At 39.9% G+C, this 19,133-nt stretch overlaps 1 protein-coding gene across 1 annotated transcript in view; it reads left to right on the top strand.

The window, feature by feature from the left end:
* Positions 1-19,133, top strand: part of Cfap299 (cilia and flagella associated protein 299) — a 523,430-nt gene that overhangs the window by 222,019 nt on the left and 282,278 nt on the right. The window lies entirely within an intron of this gene.

The raw sequence follows: 19,133 nt of genomic DNA on the forward strand, positions 1-19,133 counted from the left end.
CCAGCCTGGTCTACAGAGTGAGCTCTAGGACAGCCAGGGCTACACAGAGAAACCCTGTCTTGAAAAACCAAAAAAAAAAAAAAAAAAAAAAAAGAAAAAAAGAAAAAAAGAAAAAAAAAAAGAAAAGTAGCCTTAAAGCCAATAAATTTTGAAAAACTCCAAGAGGTTGTCCAGGATAAGCAAAAGAATCCATCTCAATTTTTAGAACTCCTTATGAAGGCTTTATTACAGCATACCAATCTGGACCCTGAAAACCCAGAAAGTAAGCAACTTCTGACAACCTACTTCTTTTCCCAGAGCTACCCTGACATAAGAGCTGACATAACTTAAAAAACTGGAGAGGGGACCCCTAACTCCACAGGCAGAAGTCTTAGAGCTGGCCTTCAAAGTGTACCATGGGAGAGATGATAAAGTCCACAAACAAAAATGCCATATGCTGGCAAAGGCTGTCTGACCAGTCCCTGCCACTATCCCAGTCTCATGGTCTTCTAATATTCAGGGACCACCAGGTACCTCCTACAAATGTGGTAAAAAAAAGGTCATTGGACAAAAGCCTGCCCTAACTTCCACAAGCCAAGAGGGCCATGCCCTAGGTGCCATCAAGAGGGACATTGGGCTGTTGACTGCCCTCATGTTATGCAGAACAGGGGGACATCACTCCCAGATAACCCTCCAACTGAACTCCTAGGCTTGGCTATCGGACTGAGGAGGCCCGATCTCCCCTGATCTGACCACTGCTATCACTAGCAGGGACCCGCAGGTGGATATTATGGTATGTGGGCGGCCCGTCTCCTTCCTCTTGGACTCTGGAGCCACTTACTCGGTCCTGACGGAGTTTTGGGGACCCACTTCTCCTTCTCGTTTTCCTATTGTCAGGGTAGGAGGACAACATTACTTCCCTCTCCAGACCCCACCACTTAGTTGCATTTTTAGGGGTGTGCCTCTCACCCATTCCTTTTTGGTAGTGTCAACATGTCCTGTCCCCTTATTGGGAAGGGATCTTCTAGCTAGGTTGGGAGCCTCTATTTCCTTTGCTCCCCCCATTGGCCTAAACCCAGGCTTGCCAGCAGTTCCTCTGCTCCTTCTCCTAGCAAGGCAACCTACTAACACTACCATGTTATTTCCTTTACCAGCTTCTCAGGTAGATCCCCAAGTCTGGGATGTCCAGAACCCCTCTGTTGCTAAACACCATTCTCCTGTTGTCATCTAATTTCTGGACTCTACCAGGTACATAACCCAAGTTCAATACCCTCTCTCTCTCTCCAGAGCCTCAGGGGACTTAAGCCTATTATTTCTGACCTCTTGAGAAAAAAACTCCTTTGCCCCACCTCTTCTCCCTTTAACACTCCTATATTAGCAGTTAAGAAGCCTAATGGTAACTATTGCTTGGTTCAAGACCTTAATTCCTCTCCATCCTATTGTGGCTAATCCTTACACACTTCTTCCCATTATCCCCCCAGGGACTTCCCATTTCTCAGTCTTAGATCTCAAGGATGCGTTTTTCTCTATCCCCCTAGATGCCTGCCTCTTAATATTTCCAATCTTCTTCCTCGACCTAATACTGACAACTCCCTATCTCACTCCTGTCCTGAAACGTTAGAAGAACTATTACTTCATCCTTCACACATACAGGAGGGCACATTGCCTCAGGCCATCTATACCTGATATACAGATGGCAGCTCCTTTTTACATGAAGGGGCTAGAAAAGCTGGCTATGCCATAGTGTCAGACACCAAGGAGGTAGAGGCACAGGCCCTTCCTACTCACACCACCAATCAACAGGCTGAACTAATAGCCCTTACCCGTGCCTTTCAACTGACACAGGGAAAATCTCTCAACATCTACACAGATTCCAAATATGATTTTCATATCCTTCTGTCTCACGCTTCTATCTGGAAGGAGTGTGGGTTACTTACCACAAAAGGAGGATCAGTAACTAATACAAACCAAATTATGGCCATGCTAAAGGCCTCCCATCTTCCCACAGCCATTGGGATTGTCCACTGTAGATCACACCAGACAGACGACTCTGTCTCCAGGGGAAACAACCAAGCTGATGAGGCAGCTAGAGCTGTGGTCATTAGGGGCCCAGACTCGTCTCATCCTCCCCAGGACATTTTCACACTGCAACCTATATCTCCACCTTCTTGCCCCCTTATACCTGCCAAACTCTGTCCTGTCATCACCAACTCTTTCATCCTAACAGCCAAGCATTGTCTTCTTTTGTTAAGACCCACTTACAGCCTACTCCTGAGGACTTAAGCTTCTTAAAATCTACCAATGCTTTTTGCAAAATCTGTCAGAAGTCTGACCCCAACTCAAGGTATCATAGCACCCCTTTTCCTACCCATCAGGCTAGAGATTCCCTTCCTGGAACTAACTGGCAACTTGACTTTACCCACATGCCCACTGTCAGGTTTGTTGAGTACCTCCTGGTCTTGGTGGACACCTTCTCAGGGTGGGTGGAGGCATTTCCCATAACTAACAAGAGGGCTCAGACAGTCTCTGATCTCTACCTCTGAGAGATCATCCCCGTTTGGTGTCCCAGCCTCTCTCCAATCATGATTAACAATGGTCCTGAATTTACTTCCCAAGTCTCCCAAATCCTATCTAAGGCCCTAGACATCCCCTGGCATTTTTACATTTCTTACCATCCTCAATCTTCTGGTAAGGTAGAAAGAACTAATCGCTCTTTAAAAACCACTCTTGTTAAGCTGTCACAGGAACTTCACTTTGATTTGGTTAAACTCCTACCTCTGGCTCTTTTTAGGTTACAAGCTTCTCCAAAGAGACCTCTCCTCATCTCTCCCTTTGAACTCATGTATGAACGTACAGTCCTAACTCCTGGTCTTTCACCTAATTCCTCTCTCCTCCCAGACCATCTACTTACCCCATTATTTTGCCACCTCTGTTCTCTCCTATCAAACTTTGCTGATCACCATCAACATTGGCCATACACTGTCTCTTGTCCACTGCCTATCAACATTGGAGACCAAATCCTTCTATCCCCTCCAGGTCATCAGCCCTCACCTCTCTCTCTCTCAAATGGCAGGGCCCTTTTAAAGTAATTCTTGTGACCCCTACAGCTGCAAACTCGAGGGACTCTCTCATTGGGTCCATCTGTCTCACCTCAAACCTTTCATTCCTCCACCTAAAAATGACTCTTCTTCATACACATCAATCTTAACAGGACCGTGCTCTGTTAAGCTTCAGAGGACAATGAGACTGCCTACCTTGTCCCCAATCCCAGAAAATGAGACTCCACTCTGGCGGCCGAGCTCGACCTCACTGGATTAGACATAGGTTTCTCATCCTCCCCCTGCTGTTCATTCCTATCCAGGGTAGCCCTTATATCTGGAGATTCGAGGTTCAAGAAACCCCCACAGATAACAGTCTTTCCAAATAGGGTCAGGAAACTGCTCCATAGCCAGATGCCAGGAACCAATCCAAATTGCTATCAACCCGGTATCTGTAATCCCATCTAAATATTATGATCTCTATACTTGCTTTCTCTTTGACCAAACAAGAGATTATTGTAGAAAATGGCCAGATGAATATGGGGGCTACCCATATTGGTCTTGTCAGATACATATGCTAGGATCATGAATCAATCATTTCTTCTATCAATACCGAAAGACACACTCTTTTTCTACATACAAGACCCATGGGATTCCAGGTGGGAGACAGGAGTTGTTGGTAATCTCTATCATAAAATCAGCCAGGGTCCCTAGTAAGTACCATCCATATCCAGAGAAAATATGTCTCAATTGCCCAACCTCTGTATATCAGAAAAGCTGGGGAGATAATCAAACACTCCTCTGAGGTCCTTATCTCTTTGACATCACCCCTCATAAATGGCACTAACTTGTCATTTCGTCTTTTACTTCAGACTTTGATCTCAGCATACCCACTCCTTAATGTCACCAGACCTGGACACAGCAAATAAAGATTGCTGGTTATGTGTACCCCCTAGAACTAACTCACAATTGTCACTTACAGCATCTCCAGTGATAGTGCCAAGTCACATTACCTCACCCTTTGTCAGTTGCCCTGGCTCCAATGTTGCCATGACTCCATACCTTATCTCTGTCCCTCTCTTTGGTGTGGCAACCTGTTTTAAGTCCTCTGGGATTCATTCAGTGGGAATGCTGAGCTCCCTAGATTGCAATAGAGAGTAAGAAATAAAATCCAGGAGCTACAGTTAGACATAAAAAATTTCAGGGACCATGAGACTTCCAGTTCTGAGATTTTTGAAAACCCCATATGGAAGTGGACACTCCTGTATGTAGCTCCTTTCCTAGTCATCTTCCTGGTGTTATTATTTGCTCCCTGCCTCATTAATCTTGTTCCTACATTTCTTCAATGACAAATACAAAAAATTTCTAACCAAACTATTAATCAGCTCCTGTTACAGGATTACCAGCTGCTGCCCACAGATGAGCAGTTGTGCACAGAGGAACCTGATGCAGACGTTTACCAAGTGAATCCCAATGGTGAAAGCTAGCTACCCCCCATTGACTACGCCCCTAGACAGCAGGAAGTAGCTTAAAAGACACGACACCCTCTTTCCCTTTTCACCAAGGCTTCCCCTTCCCTTTTCTTTCCTTCTCTTTAAAATATCAAAAAGGGAGGTATGTTAGCATCAGGATATCCAAAGCCTGTGGCAATTCAAGGGTGGGTCCACAGACCTGTTGCCAGGGCAACAGCCACCATATTCCCAGAATCCATTGGGCTCACCTCCCACCTTTACCTGTGGCCACTACGTCACAACCCATATATATATATATATGGGGAACATTCCTCTATCTCTCTCTCTCCCCCTCCTCTCTTTCCGCTACTGCCTCCTCTCTCCCTCTCAATTAAACCTCTTACACATGGAACTGTTTGGGCCTAGTGTGGTATGTTCTGATGTGACCCGCAGTTCCAACACATCACATAGTTAAAAAAACAAAAAAACAAAACAAAACAAAACAAAACTCTTAGATTTCTACTTTTCAAAGTTCTATATGCTACTTAGTTTTTTTATTCTTATTTTTTAAAGTTAGTTGGTTTAAGGAACCTGTCTTAGCGCTGATAGATATCAGATATTAACAACTGGATGTGACTGGGAGGTTTAATGAGAAAAAAGGATAATGTAGTAATGTTGCAGAGGCTAAAATGGGTTAGAATACTTGTGGAAAACAGTGATGCTCATGGTGTGTTGTGTGTGCAAAGAGATAAAAAAAGAAATTAATAAAATGTCCTGTGAAATATTTCATACAGGCTGAGGACTGCCCAAACTTTAATATGATTTAATTGTATATTTAGGGATCATAGTTCCTAAGACAATTAAATCAGGACCTAGAACTCAGTATAAAGCATGGAATATGAATAAATTTTTTTGAAAATTTTCCAATGCCTTTAATATACCTATGCATGATATTTGAGCTCTGTGCTGTATTCCCAACCATAAGCTTATAAAAATAGTTCACATCATGTTAAATAATGTTACTTTTTTTTTTTTTTTTTTTTTTTTTTTTTTTTTTTTTTTTTTTGGTTTTTCGAGACAGGGTTTCTCTGTGTAGCCCTAGCTGTCCTGGAACTCACTCTGTAGACCAGGCTGGCCTTGAACTCAGAATCTGCCTGCCTCTGCCTCCCAAGTGTTGGGATTAAAGGCGTGCACCACCACTGCCCAGCTATAATGTTTCATTTTAAATAGGACTAGTGCCTTGTGCTTTTTTATACAATCAAATTAACATACAATCTGAATAATTTTCACAGTATTAAAGGGCTTTTCTCTGTGCTGTTATTTAGTTAAAGAATCCTGTTATATTATGATGTTCATGCAAATATGTTTAAAATCTGGACATTATGCTAAAAGAAAGAAGCTCTTTTGGAGGTTGTGAGTTGTTCTTGTAAAAATATTGGAAGGTTTGGGTTCTCTAACTCACTAAAGGGTAAAGATCTTTAGAGTTTTGTGAATTCCAAACGGGGATAATCCAAGGAGGATACTTGTTTAGCCTGATGAGTTTTAAATATTTGGGTGTAACAAATGCAAATACTATTTTCATTAGTTTTCCTACTGCCTAGTGCAAAAATGGAGTCCACAGCATTTTTAGTGTTTGCATCTTTTCCTCATTTTTATTTATTTATATACTTTTTTTATTTTTTTATTAAGTTTTATTGCATTATGATGAGAAAAGATTCATGATATCAATTTATCTGAATTTGTTAACATTTAAAAACGTATTTTAAGTAAATAGAATTAAATCACACCCTTGTTTCTCTTTTGTACCCCACCTCCTCCCAGAGACCCCTCTTTAATACCTACAATACCTTTTTTGTCATATTCTTTAAAATTTATAAAATATTATAACAATAAAAATGAGTATTATAAAAGTTGTTTGATATAAAACAATAATCAATTTAACAGTCTTATGTAGATGCTTGCCTACAGTAATACTGAAAATATATGTTTTTCTCAATATAAATTTTAAATAACTCCAAACATATTAACTGTATATTTTAAATTAATACATCACTACTAGTATTTTTTAATGAATATAAATATATGAAGTCCTTTTGTTTGTTTGTTTGTTTTGTATTTAGTAGAGCTTAAAATCTTGGCTCTTACTGTGGTACAAGCCCAAAATAAGAACAATTTTTAGACATTGGATTTCATTGTAGTAAGACTGTAATTCAATGACCCTCACATCACCAAAGGATTTTACCTCCATCATAGCTAAGCTGAGAGTTGACAGTTCTGCTGCGCCAAGGAATGAATTGTAGGCATGATTTTTGGATACAGACTTCTGCTATGGTCAAAGCTATTTGACTGGAGTGACTGACTTTATTCTCAGCCCACAAAGAACAGGTTACATTCATTTAAGAAATGGTGTGTGTATTAAGATGGTCTATCCATAAAGTCATTCACCAACTGTTTCAATGAACAATGGTTCTCCTTGGAGGGTGACACAGACATTAGGTGAGGGTAAGAATTTGGTTCATTAGCTGTGATAATTTGGAAAAGCATTCATCTCAGAGAAAGAGTAACTTATAAAGTCTTCTTCAAACTTGATACAATGGTTACAAACTTCAAGCAATGCATTCAGTCTCATTCTTTTTTGTTCTTTTACAAGCTGCCTCCCAAATTAGTTGTCTACATTTCTTTTGGCTGTATAAACACTTTTGAAATATGTAAGCTGTTCTGAAAACCATAGTATAGTGTAAAAACATGAAATAAATACTACTAATAGAGAGGCTGAGATAGGAGAAGCAAGGTTTCAAGACCCTTATGTGGTACTCAGCAAGACACTGTCATGTACAAACAAGCAGAGGGTACATATGGATTGTACAATATTGGACCTATTTCTCCAATTACCAAATTAGAAGACAACTGGATGACAATCAACAAATTTCTAATTCCTCATATTTTTATATTTTAATCAATTAGGTTATGTTGGTATATTAATTTCCATATTAAGATATAAAGAAAAGGTAATTTTTACTCCTTGTTATTTTTGTTGTGAGAGGTGGAATTAGGTTTGTGTGGACTTGTTGAAATATAACTTTTGTGCTTCTTCTAGGGTGCAGTTTTGCTCTTTGTGTTGGTGTTTTTCATCTATCATCCTTTGTAGGGCTGGATTTGTGGAAATATATTGTGTAAATTTTGTTTTGTCATGGAATATCTTGTTTTCTCCATCTATGGTAATTGAGAGTTTTGTTGGGTATAGTAGTCTGGGCTGGCATTTGTGTTCTCTTAGAGTCTGTATGACATCTGCCCAGGATCTTCTAGCTTTCATAGTCTCTGGTGAGAAGTCTGGTGTAATTCTGATATGCCTGCCTTTATATGTTACTTGACCTTTTTCCTTTACTGCTTTTAAAATTCTTTCTTTGTTTAATGCATTTGGTGTTTTGATTATTATGTAACAGGAGGAATTTCTTTTCTGGTCCAGTCTATTTGGAGTTCTGTAGACTTCTTGTATGTTCATGGGCATCTCTTTCTTTAGGTTAGGGAAGTTTTCATTTATAATTTTCTTGAAGATGTTTCCTGGCCCAATACACTGTGAGTCTTCACTCTCTTGTATATGTATTATCCTTAGGTTTGGTCTTCTCATTGCATCCTGGATTTCCTGGATGTTTTGGGTTAGGAGCTTTTTGCTTTTTGCATTTTCTTTGACTCTTATGTCAATGTTTTCTATGGTGTCTTCTGCCCTGAGACTCTCTCTTCTATTTCTTGTATTCTGTTGGTGATGCTTGCATCTATGACTCCTGATTTCTTTCCTAGGTTTTCTATCTCCAGTGTTGTCTCTCTTTCTGATTTCTTTACTGTTTCTATTTCCAATTTTAGATTCTGAATGGTTTTGTTCATTTCCTTCACCTGTTTAGTTGTGTTTTCCTGTATTTCTTTAAGGGATTTTTGTGTTTCCTCTTTAAGGGCTTCTAGCTGTTTACCCGTGTTTTCCTGAATTTCTTTGAGGAAGTTATTTATGTCTTTCTCATCATCATGAGAAGTGAGTTTAGATCTGAATATTGCTTTTTTTAGTGTCCAGGACTTGCTATGGTGGGAGAATTGGGTTCTGATGATGCCAAGTAACATTGGTTTGTGTTGCTTATTTTCTTAGCTTAGATAACCCCCTGACATCTGGTTATCTCTAGTGTAACTGCCCTGGCAAAATCTGACTGGAGCCTGTCCTTCTTGTGATCCTGGTTGTGTCAGAACTCTTCAGAGTCAATCTGTCTTTGTGATCCTGCAATTCTGGATTCTGGGATCCTGTGATGCTGGGCTTGTTAGAGCACTTGGGAGGGGAGCTTCCTCTGGGTGTTGTGGGACTGGCTGAGGAGTTTGCACCCAAGGTCTGCTCAGGGCACAGGCCCAGACAGACTGGAAGGAACCAGTACCACTGAGATGGCAGAGCTCCTGTGTGCCTGGGTCCCTAGGTTCCCACATGCTCCCAGTGTTGGGACAGATGTGTCCTCACCTCTGATCCTGGGTGTGTTAGAGTGCCTTGGAATGGAGCTTCCTCTGGGTGTTGTGAGACTCACTGTGCTGTGTGCACCCAAGGTCTGCTCAGGGCACAGGCCCAAACAGACTAGAAGGAACCAGTGCTGTTGGGTTAGAGGAGTTCCTGTGTGCCTGGGTCCTGCTGGTCCCAGTTACTCCTGGTGTTAGGATAGATGTTGTGTCCTCCTCATCTCTGATCCTGGTTGTGTAAGAGTGCCTCCCCATTTTTTATTTAACATCTAATGACCTCCATTATTTTCTTCTTCCCTTGATTCCTTGATCCTTTCCCCCCTCTCTCCTTCCCTCCCTCCTTCCTTCCTTGCTTCCTTCCTTCTGTTCCTCCTGTTACGTAATCCAGTCTGGCTTAGAACTCAAAATTCTGCTCTATCTGTCAACCAAAGGGCTAGGATTATAGGTGTATACCATACGAGCCTACAATTTCCCTTTTACATGTACCTATATATTTTTTATATTTATAAGTATTCTACACGTATCTAATTTCTTTTTAGTTTTCAGTGATAACTGGCCTTCCTATAAATTTGAGCTTTCATATACCAAATACTATTAATTTCTGTGCTTATGTTCCTAATAGAATTTGTATGGGGAAACAATAATTTAATTAAGTAGCCCATGAATGACTCTCAAAATGATAAAATGATGTGAAGACTAAATCTTACAGTATTTGGGAAAAAATAATTGTGCTTTAGTAATTCTGTCCTTCTGCAGCCAGATCTTATGTGGGCACCATTTTACCTATGGGGCATTTCTCAAGATATTTTGCATAACTATTTATTTGCATAATAAACATAAATAATGTTTATTAGGATCTATAGCTTTGAGGTAGTTTTATTAATTATTCCATTTCCCCTCTGTTTCTCCTGTCTTCTTTTTAACTTATTTACAAGATTTTTAATTTAACCTAGGTCCTAATAGAAATTAATGGCCCCAAGGAAGAGCAGAGGGAATTATTTTATTAATTACTTTTCCTGATGCTGTTACCAAGTACCTGCTGGAAACTCTTAGAAGAACAATCATGTGCTCATGGTTTCAGAGGATTCATGTGGCAGGGAGGGCTGGCAGAACAGTGTCTTTCACATGGTGTAAGGCCAGATGTCAGTCATATGGGGGGGGTGTCAGTTTTCCTGGTTTTCCCCAGGAAAAGTGCTGTCTGCTGTCTGGATGTGTCTCCTGCTTTAGCTAATCGTCTCTGAGAACCGTCTCAAGGATCCACCCAGCACTGTGCCTCCACAGTCACAGCCAAGTTGACAATGCAGAGTAGCCATCAGTCTGTCTTGTGCTCATGCTACCTATTATAGGATTTCTGGAGTAAATGCTAATGCATTCCTTGTGCTCAGAGATCTTCCAGATATGCTCACAAAGCAGTAAAAAGATTCATAGGAAATGAAAAGGTTGGAGCTGGAGAGAGGTCTCAGTGGCTAGGAGCACTGACTGATTTTCCAGAGGACATGGATTCAAATTCCAGCATTCATGTGGGAACTCACAGCCTTCTGTAAATCTAGTTCCGTGGGATAAGTCACCTCTTCTGGCCTCCTGGGCTCTGCATGCATGCAGTACACAGACAGACATGCTGGCAAAACACCTCCATATAAAAAAATTTTAAAAATAATCCCAAAGGAAAAAAGAGTTAACGGAAACAAAAATAGTATGTAAATTACTAACTATGAAGAACTAACCAGGTGTGCTCTCTACTCCCGGTTTTATGTACCTTTCCTTATGATACGTCATGTGGGAGGAATTTCTACTTACAACTGGTCTTGTAATTTTCTTAGGCTATGTACCTAAAAATGGTTGTACAGAGTGCATGTTGGTTTAGAAAGTGGAAGAAAAACTTTTAAAAAGTTTTAATCAAACTGGACCAATAGCTAAAGAATCTGTTGGGATCTTGGTTTCAGGACTCTTAGGTCTACAGAAGTTCTTTTCTAAATGCAAACCTCTTCACTGATAAGAGAGGCTTTTTCTACCCCGATCACTGTCTCCGAGTTTGTTATTAGTCCAGAAATGTGCTGTCAGGAGGGTGTCATCAGTCCTACTCCTGATGCCCAACAACCACGATGTCATTATCAGCTGGAGGATGGGAGGGTCACACTGTTTGCATTCTCAGCGTGATCCACTAAGTTGTCCCATCAGCTGTGCAGAAGCAAATGCCAATCAATGGGTTCCCAGCCCCCTTTGGAGCACATTGTAACTCTTTGTAACTTCAGAGCCAGGACACAATGGTAAACCGCAAGGCCACGTGACTCAACTCCCTTGAGAGTCATGTGTCTCCTCTTAGGTCTTTCATGTCCTTTTAAAGTCCTGGCCTTTCAAGCAGGGGTGAAATTACACCTGTCAGTAATAAATGTTCCCAGTGCTCTCTGTCATTGTGTCATTTTAGCAAAAGAAATTAAAAGGAACTAGATAGTCTCTTCCATATGCATTTAGCCACACAGTTTTTGCCCCTCCTCTATGGTACTTTTCAATACCTTCGGTCTCTATAACTGTGTAAACTTTTAAACTATTCAGTAAATGTAGGGATATCTGGGGATGATGGGAAAATTAGCTTCCATGTAAGGGACCCATTATATTTAATAACTCTATAAGACTTACCTGACCAAAGATTTAACACTATACACAATCTACAACGGAAATCTGCACATGTCCTTTAGCATACGTGCTCTGTTTACTTTTTCTGTGTTACACTCTGATAACTTCAGTGTTGCCCACAACACCATACACCTGTGCAGCCACTATTTATTTACATAGAGAACAAAGTTAATGTTTTATCAAATCCAGGCCACACCTGGGTCAGCAAATTAGTAGGAAGCTGAGTTCAAGTTAAAATTACAACTTTTTTTTTTTTTGGACTGGTACTTGAACACCACTGAGCAAATTCTCTTTGAATGCTTTGAGGATTTGCTATGGTGAACCCCCAAAGGCAATGGGAGGAAGACAGTAGGAAGACCTAATGCACCATGCATTGATACTGCCCCTCAGCTTGGTAGGGCCTGCCCAAGAAACCAGAATGACTTTCATCTTTACTGACCATACTAGCCATTAGCCCAACAGAAGATTCTCTAATTACAAATATATTTAGGTTGATATACCTAACTTTAAGGGCACATAGTTGATGACTGTTCCACAACTGAACTAAATGAGTCAATGAAAAATTAAAACTCTTTCATGACAGTTATGTTCTGGACTCAGGTCTTCTGCAGATGTTTTACATGCTCTTAACTACAGAGCCATCCCTTTGGCCTGGTCAGGCGGTTTCCCTTGCTATCTTCCCAGTCAACTGACAGACAGAGCCTGATTAACCTGATTAAAGGCAGAGCTGATTAGCCTGAACCTTAATCAGCTGGATTGACTAGCCCGCTTTTTTTATTGAAAAAGTCACCTCCAATGTATAAATTACAAATTTGTAGTAAGCTTGTTAGAGAATTAAAACATTTGTAACTTAGAAATTATTTTGTGCCCTATGATTACAGTTTGGTGAGAAAAAAATCTATTGTCTTTATTTCAGTTGAATAAATATGTGGGGCTAAAATGGATTACTACTATTTAATATTGTCTTTCAATATCTATAATCACTTCATTTACATGTCCTGTTATTATACATTATATGTATTAAATTATATATATAAACATATCCTGTTATTATACATTATATGTATTAAATTATAACATCTATGCCTCACGTCACCCTACCCTCTGATGCCCCTCATGTCTCACAAGTACCTTCCTTTTCAAGACAATTTGGTGTTGTTGCTGTTTTGTTATTTTCTCAAGACCCTCTAAGCCAACCAGGATCATCCATGTGATCATGGCTTTGGAACTATCCACTGGAGACCGGTTGGCTCCTCTGCACTGCATGAGATTTTAGTTTTGACATTCTGCTGATGTGCCTATAATCCAGGGGAGCTAGGCATTGAGAAATTCAGTCCCATCATCCACACTGAAATCATGTAGGCTACCTCTGGAGACTAAACACTGAAGGCTGGAACTGGAGCTCAGGTTTGGTAGAGTGTTGGAGCCACCTTAGACATCATCTTCCTTGAGTCATTAGGAGGCCATGCTCTGCAGCTGGCTGCATTTCAGTGTCCAGCCATCGAGGTTAAAGGTAGCACTTGGACAAACCATGCGTGGTTGGAGAGACAAATATTGATAAAGCTTACCTCTCTCCTCAATTTGTAACTCCCACAACTGTCATGTTTATCCTTCTCCCTTTGGCATAGAAATACAGGCAGGAACACATCTGATCCATTTTCTTTAGTGTCTCTTATAGATCACTGTTGATTTGTAATAACTGTGGAATTGGGCTTTGCTCTTTATTATAAGCTGTACAATTATATTAAAGAAGATATGTATTTCATTTCCATTCAATTTCTATGTGATAAATCCCAGCCCCTTGTATTAAATTTCCTCCCACAGAAGGTTGACATTGACTTTTACAGAAAATGGGCTATACTTTCAATGCTACTGAGAAGATTGTGATTAAAATTAGCTGTAGCCAACAATGTAACTTTTAAGGAGTGAGTGGAAACAAAAAGAGATGTTATTCCTGAAAGAGTATCCTGGGAGGTGCACTGCTGTGAGTAATAAGGAGCTGCCCCCAGTACCCTATATTTAATAGAGATGACAGACAGCCTGTGCCTGCAGCAGAGTACAGAACTGCTGTTGAAAAGGGGCCCTTGATCTAGTGCGCATCACAGATACTGTGATTAAGGAAGATGGCTCTGATTAGATGTGGGCCATGGAGAAGAACCATGACCAAGTAAGGTGCTGGAGAAGCATGTGCTATGAATTTTCTGGAAGGCTGGCTGTCTCCTGAAAGCAAGGGAGGTAACGCTGATGTAGTTTAAGTGACATTTTGCTTCGTCCCCATTTTCCTTCATATTTCCCCGTCATTTCCCTTCAGTCCTTTTACTTTCTTCCTTCCCCTTTATTGAAAGATTAAATACTAACAATTGCTGATAACGTTGTCTCCTTCTGAATGTGGTTACAAGTCTTGAGTTTCAAAGAGTTGGTTCAAGTTTTTAAAAGTGTTGTGAAAACATTGCTTGCACATGCTGTTAAAATAGTGTTTGAAGTTGAAATGTTTTGAAACAGTATCTGATCAGAAGGCCAAAATAGGATCTTAATGTCAACATGTGGGAGACACCTTTGGATACATTTGTACCAAAACATTGTAAATCAGCGAGGTTAATTATAGCCCTAAGTCTCCCTTTTACTCATTGTTATATTGAAAGGTTAACTGCTAGGGCTAGGGGTGGAGATTGGGATGGAGGTGGGGGCGGGGGCTCTGTTCATAAAGTGCCTGCTGAGCAAGTATGATAATCTGACTTCTGATGGCCAGCTTCCAGGAAAAGCTGAGTGGAGAGGCACGTGTTTGTAATGCCAGTACTGGGAGTAGCAGAGACAGGGGAATCTGTGAAACAAGTAGGCCAGACAGTTTAGCCAGTCTGTGAGTTCTAGGCTCCAAGAGAGGCACAGTCTCAAACATCAGCTGGAGAGCCCCTGGGCTCACTCAGCAGTTGAAGATGCTTGTGGCTAAGTTTTATGATCTGAGTTCAACCCCCAGACTCCTGACTACTGAGTGCCAAAACTGACTCTCACAAGTTACCCTCTGAAATCCATGGAACCATGGCATGCTCCACCCTCTCCATCACATCACAAAATAAATAAGGGCAAGTTAAAAAAAAAATAATGAGGAGAGCAAGAAAAGACACCTGATGCTCACCTTTTGCCTCTACAAACACACACCTTTATGCACACATATAGATACACAAACACACAGGTATACTACAAAAAAAAGTCTACCTGCTAATAATATTTTAAATACCACATTATATTACAGATTTTATCAGTGGTAAAGTGTATTATGTTTTATGCATACTTTAATAGCATTCTTTCTTGATAAACTGTATTTTTATTGCATTAATTCTGTTTTGCATTTCTACAGCCAACATATTTTAAATAATACTGGAAAAAGAAAGATGCTGACATTTAACAACATAGACCCTAGTTATCTGGACTTTGTGAACTCTGCCTTGGGCTTAGAAGATTATAGACAATCAGATAGGAGAATGTAGAACCAGTGAGTGGCTATCTAAGGGTATATTTGACAAACATTTGTGTTCATTGGATAGGCACACACATAGTCATATGGAAGCAGACTGACATAAATGTCAACACCAATACATTTACTTTTTAAAATACGTGTGTTTGTTTATAACAAAAGTATCTCGGGTTATTAGAGCTCACATTCAAAGAGCAAAGCGCTGAGACTATTATCATGTTTAAATAGGTGTGTCTGCTGACAACTGCTCAGTGTGCTGGAGGCAGGCATTACTTCAGCAACAGTATCTTAGATATACTTTATGTCTTTCATGTTCTACTGAGCAACTGCAACAAGAACTATAGGCATTATTAAGTTATCTTTATTGAATGAAACTACATTACAGTTCTTGATTATAGAATATAGAGTTTCTGGGCCCTTAACTTTCACAGCATGCTTTGCTGGTCATCCTTAGCTACATTCCTTCAGCTAAGCATGGAGGACTGATTACATCTCCAATGGCAGATCACCTCATTCTACCAACCTCCAGGGAAACTTGTATTTAATCGATTTAGTCTACATAACTCAAGATATATGTATATATATATATATATATATATATATATATATATATATATATACATATAAATCTCTTCATCTAAAATTATTACAAGTATATCACACCTTATTTCCACATAAGTCTCTCACATGTCTTCATAAGCAAACTACAGTTTTATCTGTGTATATTTAGGCAGTGGAGCTCAGAACTGCATCAAAGCAGCATTTCTTTATGAACCTTGAACCTGTGTCACTCAGCCCACACACAGGCGAAGTTATTAGGCTATGAATACTAATACTTAGTATAATAAATGGCTAGAATGATCAAAAATTTACATATATACATTTTTCTACCCTGAATTTATATATTATACAACAAAATATAAATGTAAGTACTTGAATATCCTCAAGCCAAAGGGACTATTGATATGTTCAAGTCATAGTTTTATTTTTACAATAAAGCAGTCACTATGACTATAGCAAAGTGACATTTCCAAGACCCCAAGTCATTAGCCAGGACTCCTATATCCAGGTCCATCCTGACTTATGGCATGTTCTCATGGGATGCTTGAGCACATGTGTTCAACCATTTCAGACTGTGCGAGGTGTTCACAGTCTCATCATATAAATCAAATAAGAAATCCAAATATCCCTTTGGATGATTTTATGCAACGGTAAGAAAATAAACCGATAATGGAGTGTCTTTGGAGATGTAAAATAGGGTATGTTTATATGCATATGAATTATGTGTAATATGCTGCTTAAGCATTCTGAATGCTCCTTCTTTAATAAGTTTGCAGTACTAGCAGTGATTCTGTAATGTCAAATAAACCCTCGCATCAGAGTTTGGATAGTTACCAGCTTTTATACAAACTCAATTGTGAGTAATTTTTGATATAGCAGTTCCCACTATCCGACCTTTATAGGAAAAATAATTGCATGAAATGTATAAATGAGAATAATTGAAAATAAAGTGGCAAAAATAAAAACATGACAAAAACTACATGGCTCACCATTGATTGAATATTTTTAAAATAGTGGAATTGTGTATATCAGTTGGGTCCCTCTGGGGACATAACAGAAAGCTGCTTCTGACAGGAGGGGCTGGGAAAGGCTGTTGTCTTTTCTTGCCAGGCAGTTTCCATGACATAGTTTACATTTGCCTAGAACTGCCTTTATATCACCACTAACATATACAATAGTTATCAACTGAATCTTACCCATCCAATTATTTTAAAAGACATTCCTTATGTACAGTAAAGGTCCCTGAGACGAGAAAACTTGAAGTCATAGGAATGAAGCAGCCTGAGACTGTGTCCAGACTGAGGAGCTACATGATCACAGAAATGCCTGCTGTGTGGGAGTGACACTTTAGAGTAAGATACTTGTACCATCAAGTTACTGACTAAAGAAAAGCATCACTTGGTCTTTCTCCAGCATCTGTTAGCTCAAGTAGAATCTATTCAGTAACTACAACCTAAAAAATGTGCGTCAAACACCTATTGTTGGCTATGACAGTTTGCTTGATTTGCTCACTTGAAATATGCTTAGCCCTCTTATTCTCGCTTCCCTCTCGCTTCCCTCTCGCTTCCCTCTCGCTTCCCTCTCTGCTTCCCTCTCGCTTCCCTCTCGCTTCCCTCTCGCTTCCCTCTCGCTTCCCTCTCGCTTCCCTCTCGCTTCCCTCTCGCTTCCCTCTCGCCTTACTGGGTTCTTCCCTTCCCCCTTCCCTTTGCTCCTCTCTATGTGCTCATGGCCATGGCCGGCCTCTACTTCTCTATTCTCTCCCTCTCTCTGCCTTTCTCTGCCTCTACTACCCACTTAACTTCCCCTCCCCGTGCCCTGAATAATCTCTACTTTATACTAAAAAAGAAAAAAAAAGAAATATGTTTACCCACAAGTTGTTTCTTTAGATGTATGTAGGATTGTAGTATGATGGTTTGCATTATCTTATTCTTCATTATTTTGGGCCAAGCTGGAACGAATAGACTTAGTCATCATGTTCTTGGATTGTTCATCTTCCATTGTGAAAATGACTCATTTTCAATGATTGCTTTTCAGATTCCATAAAAATACATTGCTACATAAGTGTAAAATGGCACAATATCCCCAAATATTGAGATAAAAAACTGATATAGGTATGTGGTGACAATTTTCAGATATGTGCACATGCAGTCTAATTAGTTTGACATTGTTATTATGCTTAGATTGGATATTTGACATTTAGATTAATTACACTTACGGGAAAATGCATAAGGTAATCCATTCATCTGGACACTTTTGATTCATTACTTAGACATGCAACATAGTAGGTAGGTCTCTGCACAGTCCATTTACAGACACAGGGTCTCCAGGATTGAATATGTCCCTACACTTGTTTGTAACATAGTACAGTGTGTGGTTGTTTATGAATAGATAATCAACGAGCAATTCTGGGGATACCAAAAGGAGCAGTGTGATGAGAAGGGATGTTCGTTGTGATGTCAGGGTGGCGTGATTCTGAGAGAGATATTCTGCTTTCTGGCATAGTTGATGAAGGTTTCTCTGAAGGCTCCATGACCAAACACCACAGTGGTACAAAGATGTTCACAGAAATGATTTTGAAACGTATCTAGTAAAGTTTTATTTTGGGTTTTCTGTTTGCCCGACGATTGTGAACTTTGAACAATGTTATGATTACTTTAGGGTACTGTGTAATGAGTGATGCCATGCTGATAAGTGCAGTTCAGTGTCTTTATTCCCTCTAACATGCCCCTCAATTTAGTTAATTCTGTGGGGTCAAGTTAATAAACTTTACGCTGACTGACAATGTCTCCAGGTTCTTTTTCTCTTTACATCTGTTCCCTCATGAAGACAGCAGAACACCAACTTTGGAATAAAACACATTTGGTTTCAAATTCTTATATACAGGCTATATAGATTGGCTGTATACTGCCTAAGATTGTCATCAATTAAACATCTATAAACCTAGCCTATAATTTTTTTTTTCGAGTCAGGGTTTCTCTGTGTAGCTCTGGCTGTCCTGGAACTCACTCTGTGGACCAGGCTGGCCTTGAAATCAGAAATCTGCCTCCCTCTGCCTCCCAAGTGCTGGGATTAAAGGCTCTTTATTCCACTTTTAGGGTTGTTCTGTTTAAAAAATAGTGTGTAAAGCGCCAGGCAGAGTTTGAGCATTCAGCCTACTGAAGCTTCTGTTTCTATGCCTGCATATATTAGGTTCTGCCTTTAACAACAGATCTCTCATTAATCTTTTCATCACCAGGGTGACTTTTCGCAGACTTTTTTTCATAATATTTTTATTAGATATTTTCTTTATTTACATGTCATATGATTTCTCCTTTCCCAGTTTCCCCTCCAACAAACAAACAAACAAACAAAAACAGCAAGAACAAACCCCTGTTGCCTCCCCACTCCCCGAGCTTGCCACCCCGCCCTCTCCCACTTATTGGCCTTGGCATTCCCCTACACTGGTGCACAGAATCTTCACAGGGCCAAGGGCCTCTCCTCCCATTGATGATTGACTTTGCAATCCTCTACTAT

The sequence above is a fragment of the Mastomys coucha genome, unplaced genomic scaffold, assembly GCF_008632895.1.
Source record: "Mastomys coucha isolate ucsf_1 unplaced genomic scaffold, UCSF_Mcou_1 pScaffold22, whole genome shotgun sequence".
NCBI classification, from domain to species: Eukaryota; Metazoa; Chordata; class Mammalia; order Rodentia; family Muridae; genus Mastomys; species Mastomys coucha.